Below are 6968 nucleotides of genomic sequence, written 5' to 3'. Positions count from 1 at the left end.
GGGTGGGGATGTGGTGAGGTGTACTCATTCTCAAATAAATGCATCTTACTTGTAATCTCTCTCTCTTAATGGGTGGGGATGTGGTGAGGTGTACTCATTCTCAAATAAATGCATCTTACTTGTAATCTCTCTCTCTCTCTCTCTCTCTCTCTCTCTCTCACACTCACACACACACACACACATGCACATGCACCCCTCTCTCTCTCTCTCTCTCTCTCACACACACACACACACACACATGCACATGCACCCCCCCCCCCTCTCTCTCTCTCTCTCTCACACACACACACACACACACGTGCACTCTCTCTCTCTCTCTCTCACACACACACACACACGTGCACTCTCTCTCTCTCACACACACACACACACACGTGCACTCTCTCTCTCTCACACACACACACACACACGTGCACTCTCTCTCTCTCTCACACACACACACACACACTTGCACATGCACTAATACAAACACATATAGTCTCCCCTCATATACACTCTCTTACATAGAGAAAATCTCTCTCTCTCTCTCTCTCTCTCTCTCTCTCTCTCTCTTTCCAAAACACACACAGAGTCTCTCTCTCTTCTCACACACTCTCCCACACATAGAAACTCTCTCTCTCTCTCTCTCTCTCTCTTACACACATGCATGCACACACAAACTCTCTCTCTCTCTCTCTCTCTCTCTCTCTCTCTCACACACACACATGTAAATATATATTATATATAATAATATGTTTTATTATTTAGACACATATACCTATACATACATATATATGTGTTTTTATAAGTATAAATAAACTTATATATATACACACACATACACATGATTTTAATTTAGATTTAATTTTAATAGGTGCAGATGCATGGTGAGGTGTGTTTACTCTCAAATAAATGCATCTTAAAATTTAGATTAAATTTTAATGGGTGGGGATGTGTGGTGAGGTGTGCTCACTCTCAAATGAATGCATCTTAAAATTTAGATTAAATTTTAACGGGTGGGGATGTGTGGTGAGGTGTGCTCACTCTCAAATGAATACATCTTAAAATTTAGAATAAATTTTAATGGATGGGGATGCGTGGTGAGGTCACACACACACACAAACATGTACACACTCGTACATGCACTAATGCAAACACACATGGTCTCCCCTCAAATACACTCTCTTACATAGAGAAAATCTCTCTCTCTCTCTCTCTCTCTCTCTCTCTTTGTGTCACGCCCACACACACACACACACACATGCAAATATATATTATATATAATAATATGTTTAATTATATTTAGACACATATACCTATACATACATATATATGTGTTTTATATAAGTATACACACATACACATACTATTTTAATTTAGATTTAATTTTAATAGGTGAAGATGCCTGGTGAGGTGTGTTTACTCTCAAATAAATATATCATAAAATTTAGATTAAATTTTAATGGGTGGGGATGTGTGGTGAGGTGTGCTCACTCTCAAATGAATGCATCTTAAAATTTAGATTAAATTTTAATGGGTGGGGATGCATGGTGAGGTGTGCTCACTCTTAAATAAATGCATCTACATGTAATGTCTCTTAAATAAATGCATCTACATGTAATGTCTCTTTTCATCTCGCTTCTCTCTCTCTCTCTCTCTCTCTCTCTCTCTCTCTCACACACACACACACACACACACACATGCACATGCACCCTCTCTCTCTCTCTCTCTCTCTCTCTCTCTCTCACACACACACACACACAGATACATACCCACACATGCACTGATGGAAACACACACTCTCACACATAGAAATTCTATCTCTCTCTCTCTCTCTCTCTCTCTCTCTCTCTCACACACACACACACACACACACAGCTACACACATGCAAATATATATTATATATACTATTATGTTTTATTATATTAAGACATATATACCTGTACATACATATATATGTGTATTGATAAATTTAAATAAATTTATATATACACCCACATACACATATATTTTCAATTTAGATTAAAATTTAATGTGTGCAGATGTGTGGTGAGGTGTCCTCACTCTCAAATAAATGCATCTTACTTGTAATGTCTTTTATCTTTTCTTTACAATGAGAGAGAGACACCTACACATTAAAGTTTTCATCATGAAGCTCATTTTTTAAGAGGGAGGCCATTATGTTTCCTCACAAGGAAATCATTAGGTAAGAAGGGATAGCTCTCCTTTTAAAAATTGAGATGAGATGAGAAAATTTAAAATTGAGAAAAGGGCCCCTTTCTCCCTTGTCCCTCTCCCTCCTCCCCTTTTACGAGGTGAAAAGGGAATACCTTGTGTTTAATAAGAGTATAGATGGTGGTGCAATGTTAATCAATAGTGATTACAATGGTGATGGAATGCTATAGCGTGAGTTCACGCTAAGTGCAGTATACAAACAATTGTAAGTGGTTTCAATCTTAGTATTGCAAATCTTTATCAATTGCAATTCAAGTTTGTAATCTAGTTTGTTGTGAGGAGTACCCTTGGCAAGGGGAGGAATAAAGGGCCAAGGAAGAGAGTCTTCTTGAATCTCGCTACCCCATTGAGTACCACACAGTGTGGATTGGAGAAGAAGTGATTTACATTAGAGCAAACACATGGCAATGGAATCAAAGGATTAATGTATGGCTAATGGTTGCCAATGGAATGTATACATGAGGCTATACTCGTGAGATGTACGTGTGGACAAATGTTTCACGCCATGAAATGCAATTGGTTCACGTCATGAAATGCTCTGAAATAGTTCACGTCATGAATGTTTTCTACTAATTCATGATTCTTAATTTTGTCAGACCCGTGGTGTCAGAGATGTCAGGATAAGGCTACCTATTTTTGGTAAGGTAATCTCGTAAATTGCGGCGCTAATCGGTGGCGTTGATACCGGGATCGTTTCACACTGTAAAGTTGTAGAAAATATTTCACGTCATGAAATGGTCTCCTGTAGTTTCACGTGGGAAATTCCCGCGTGTCGATTGTGAATTTGGGTGTAAAATCCTTATCCAAATGCTTCTAAGATGATTGTGCCATGCATAAGGAATGTAATACGAGTTCAAGACATAATCAATGGCTCCTTATTTTTACGATTTTTGTAAATTTTTGAAAAGAAAGAAAAATAGAACATCACCCTCCTCATTCACGTAAACGATTCTGGTGATGCAAACATCAAAATTGACTAGAAAAAATAGTGTAGCCCTCTTCCAAGACCACTCCACCACACAAATACACACAAATACACCACTCCACCACACAAATACACCACTCCACCACACAAATACACAACAAAAACAACCAATTTCTCACAATTTTTCACTTTCACTCAAATCTTACACTCAAATCTTATCCATTCATTTCCTACACAATGCACTACTGAATAGAAAGGCAATGATGAATCTTATGTAATGGGAGCTGAAACTCAAAGAGGATGGAAGAAACAAAGGTGTTTCCCCGACAACGGTGCCAAAAATGTTATGGGCTACCACACCTCCAAGAGGGAACTCACCTTAGGGAAGAGCAATAGAACACAACTATCATAGGGCACTTACCAATGCTTCGAACTTGTGTTCCTTGAGGTCTCCAAGCTCACTTGAGAAGCTCCAATCCTCCAAGCTCCACCTCCACGTTGTCACCATAGAGTCGCTCACACCACCACATAAGGAAATCACTCTCTCTCACTCCTCAATACAAGCATGCAAGATACAAGTATAGAGAAGGCACAAGTGCTCGAATGCTCTCTCTCAAGACAAAAGCAAGAGCTCTCAATAGCACAAAGGGGGATTGTGTCATTGATTATGAGAAAATGCCTTATATACAATTGTCCCTTATTTACACTTGAGCGCCCAAAACTTACTTAACTAGGGCCTTGGGTGGCCAATATCTCATAATGTACAACTTTTATAGTGCCTTTGCATGACACTTATTAATGTCCTTAAATGGCAGAGCATATTTATCAATCCAAAATGGGATTAATAGGGGGACCATGGAAGTGATAAAAGAAGTGATGAGACCTTGATCACAAAGAGATAATATACAATTAATTGTGAGTAATTAACATTATCTGAAGCTATCATCAATATGCTCAGCACATGAACAAGCTACACAAGCATAAACATATGAGACTCAAGAGCAATGGAATGTTCTCAAGAGAAGCCCATAAACGTAATCATAAACACATGCTAATGAAGTGCTAATGAAGAGCAATGGAATATGCTGAAGAGATAGCCCATAAATGTAATCATAAACACATGCTAATGAAGTGTTAATGAAGAGAGTATTTCCAACCTCTTAGTATATTAAGCACTAAGAAAGTACACAAAGTATGCACTCTACTCTCTCCACATAGCTAGTGAATGAGTAGAAGAGCCTGTTTATATAGACTCATGAGGAGGAGGCGCCTAGAGGCTTAGAATCACTCCACCTCCCTTAAGATCTCTCACTTGACTCACCTAAAGGTGATGGCTAGAATCAAGGAGTCACCTACTTGACCTACACACAATGATAAAGTAAAACAAGAGCTTTCTAGCCTTGGACCACTTATTCTAAGGTACCACTAAGGATTTCCCACAAGGGTTTGGGCTAAGGATGGATGCTAGATCACATATTTTCTAACACCCTTCCTTGATCAAGCATCCATACCAAAAAGGGTGTGCTTGAATCAAGCCTACCACTAAAATAAATTCACTAAGACATTACTAAGATAAAAATGCCCCACAAGATATAAAATGTCATACATAGCAACTGCTAGAATAATGTCTCAGAAAAGTTAGCCACCTCCTTCTCTGGCTGCTTTATCTTGCCCTTATCTTTCTCCTCTTCATCCTTCTTCCTTTTGAAGTAATCCTTGATGATGTGTCCCTTTTTTTTACAATAGTAGCAAGATTAAGGAGCCTTGGTCTTCTTCTCTTTGTCCTTGACTGTGGCTGAATAGGCATGCTCTACTAGGACTTGTATTGAAGGAGTTGAAGCCTCGGAACCATCCATGCGGGTTTCCTCTAGAATGAGGGTAGAAGTCATTGAGGTAAGACATTACTAACATTAAAATGCCCCATAGGATATAAAATGTCATACATAGCTAGAATAATGTTTCAGAAAAGTTAGCCACCTTCTTCTCTGGTGGCTTTATCTTGCCCTTATCTTTCTCCTCTTCATCCTTCTTCCTTTTGAAGTAATCCTTGATGATGTGTCCCTTCTTTTTGCAATAGTAGTAGCAAGATTGAGGAGCCTTGGTCTTATTTTCTTTGTCCTTGACTGTGGCTTGTGACTGTGGCTGAATAGGCATGCTCTACTAGGACTTGTGTTGAAGGAGTTGAAGCCTTGGAACCATCCATGCGGGTTTCCTCTAGAATGAGGGTAGAAGTCATTGAGGTAAGAGTATGATTTGTTTGATTTACATCACTAAAACACACTGATCATAACAAAGAGGCATGCTAGAGAGCAACACATAGATAGACTTCTCTTCATCAATGGGTAACACTTGCACCACTTAGTTGATCAATCATACATCTAATATCATTGACATAAGAAGTAACACTAGTTTTGTCATCCTTTTCCAACCTCTAAAGTTTCTTCCTCAAGAAGAATCTGGCAGGCTGCATTGGTTTGTCCAAAAATGTATTTGAGCCTAAGCCACACTTCATTAGAAGTCTTTGCTGAGCTCACTTGATGAATTTGGCTATCACCTAGCCCATAAATAATTAGGAATAAAGCCTTGGATTCTAGATTGGTCCATTTTGTAATCAGATTTGGATCTCTATTTGGTCTATTTTTAGTGTCATTGACCACTCCCCACATGTCTTTCTCTATAAGACACATTTGCATTTTGATGCACCAACTATGGTACTTGGAGCCATCAAATTTGTTTGTCTTATTAAACATTTTTCCCACCATATTTGCCATGGTACTCAACCTCACACACACAGAGTGTTCCCAAATTACACAAACATGGAACTCCTTTATAGCACTAGGACTTTACAATGGAGATTGTATTTCACCTAGATATGCTCTACTCAAGTATTCCTTCATCACCAAACAAGTGAGGATGTGTATACATAAACTCTGACCATCCAAGGAATTTGCAATGATGGTAGTTAGCTGGCTTTGATGTATTCTTCACAATTTTCTTAGATGCTTGTAAAAGAGATTCTTGTGCTTTAGTCTTGGTGTGAATGAACCTTGGCATTTAGCCTTAGAACCACAAACCACTAAGGTCCAGAAAGGATTTAATTTTCCACATCCAAGGATATATTACTAAGTATTCACACTAGAGTGCAATACTAGTGTACTTAAAGAAAAATTACAACAATATCTCGCTATCTCCTCTGCCAAGACATGAAGCTATTCACAAAGAGTACTCCTTACTTCATAGTAGTTGTGCTTTGTTCTTTGAGAGAATTGAGACCATCTTGAAGAGATGTTGAAGAAGATTGTTAATGAAGCTTCAATAGCCAAGAATAACCTTCACATCTTGAAGCTGATGGCTTTGCAATTTGAAGATAAACTCCACTTTGAAAGCTTCCTCTTATGTTTATAAGTAGAAATTCTTTCACTCTCTTTCTCTCTCACTCACCTCTCTTCAAATGATGCCTCTCTAAAGATCTCTCAAATCAACATACACATACACACCAAGTGTAGTTTCTCCCTCTCTCTCTCTCTCTTGCTTCCCACTAAGCTTGAGATGAAATGAAGCTACTTTCTTTGCCATTAAGAGAGTTTTCTCTCTTTCTCTCTAAATCTCTCACAAAGAGTATAGATGCCTTTCAATTGCTCACTCAAAGCATATAATTATCTCCCTCTCTCAATTTGATGTGTGATACTTAGATATCAATTTGATGTGTGCTATTCACACCAAATGCATAGAAGGAGATGTCACAAAAGTAATGATCATAAAGAAGGTTGTGCTCACATAGAGGCTTACACACAGAAATGTATAGACGGGTTTGACACCATCTTCCTC

The 6968-nt window shown here is 38.4% G+C and overlaps 1 protein-coding gene across 1 annotated transcript in view; it reads right to left on the bottom strand.

The window, feature by feature from the left end:
• LOC147631209 (pentatricopeptide repeat-containing protein At3g14730-like) overlaps nucleotides 1-1649 on the bottom strand; it is a 27610-nt gene extending 25961 nt beyond the window's left edge. The window contains exon 1 of the mRNA XM_086809551.1: nucleotides 1620-1649. The gene's annotated coding sequence lies outside the window, so the exon portion shown is untranslated. The remainder of the gene's footprint in view (nucleotides 1-1619) is intronic.
• Between the last annotated feature and the right edge of the window lie 5319 nt (nucleotides 1650-6968).

The sequence above is a fragment of the Cibotium barometz genome, chromosome 15, assembly GCF_041138505.1.
Source record: "Cibotium barometz isolate CiBa-2024 chromosome 15, ASM4113850v1, whole genome shotgun sequence".
NCBI lineage: Eukaryota > Viridiplantae > Streptophyta > Polypodiopsida > Cyatheales > Cibotiaceae > Cibotium > Cibotium barometz.
This window is presented reverse-complemented; position numbering and strand designations above follow the sequence as displayed.